The following is a 1090-nucleotide window of genomic DNA, read 5'->3' as shown; positions in this document are numbered from 1 at the left end:
GGCAGCGTTGGCAAGTATCTTTGTTCCTGGATGTGTGAGCTGCGCAATCTCTGATATGTGTGTGTGTGTGTGTGTGTGTGTGTGTGTGTGTGTGTGAGTAAGCAGCGCAATAATATAGAACGGTAATTAAAGGCTCTAATGCACACACCAGCAACCCAGTATAGGTGTGTGTATTGTAGGAGCTAGACGACGTATGATGACTCACTATTAACTAGTTGCTTATTAACATGCATATTACTAGCATATTGACTGTTTATTAGTACTTATAAAGCACATATTAATGCCTTATTCTGCATGACCATATTCTAGATCCCTTAACTCTACTCCACACCCAAACATAACTACTACGACTAAAACTTACTATCAATAAGCAGTTTATTGAGGGGAAATCTCTTAGTTAATAGTTAATGCTCCGTAATCTAAAGTGTCATCAATCAAAAATTAGTACTATAATATAATATTCAAGTAAAATTAAAATGAATGTGCTTTTTTAGGTCGTAATCTCCAAGTTTTGAACTAATCAATTATTCATATGCATTAAAAATTACTTTTGCAACATAGTTCTGACATCTGCTGCCCGATTAAACTCTTGAACTTATAAAAATAGCTTAAAATAGTATATAATACCATTAGAATAACTCCCTAAAATGTTTAGCATATGCTAATTAGGTTTCACATTGCAACTAGTTGCTATTTTATATTATAAGAAAAAAATAGCACAAATGTTTTAAAACAATTCTGTCATCATTTACACACCCTTATGTTTATCCAAAAAAAGTAATACAAGTTTGAAATGACATGAGGGTGAGTAAATGATGACAGACTTTTCAGCACATAGTAATGGAATGCAATGAAATGAACGTATGGTGTGTGAATATTAACGTGCTAATGTAGACAACACTAGGAGACGTTGTGGAAGTGTTTGGTCAAGTAACTTAAAGGCACAGTATGTACGATTTGTTTTATTAAAATATCCCAAACCCACTACACTGTAAAATCCAATAGTTCACCTTACTTAGATTTAGTAAGTTATCTTTACTTAGTTGTTATACTTACTAGGTTTTATTAAGTTACAGCTACTTTCAAGGCA

Source organism: Sinocyclocheilus grahami, unplaced genomic scaffold (assembly GCF_001515645.1).
Source record: "Sinocyclocheilus grahami isolate Dianchi unplaced genomic scaffold, SAMN03320097.WGS_v1.1 scaffold2675.1, whole genome shotgun sequence".
Taxonomy (NCBI): Eukaryota; Metazoa; Chordata; class Actinopteri; order Cypriniformes; family Cyprinidae; genus Sinocyclocheilus; species Sinocyclocheilus grahami.
The sequence above is the reverse complement of the archived record's forward strand: the minus strand, read 5'-3'. Positions refer to the sequence as shown.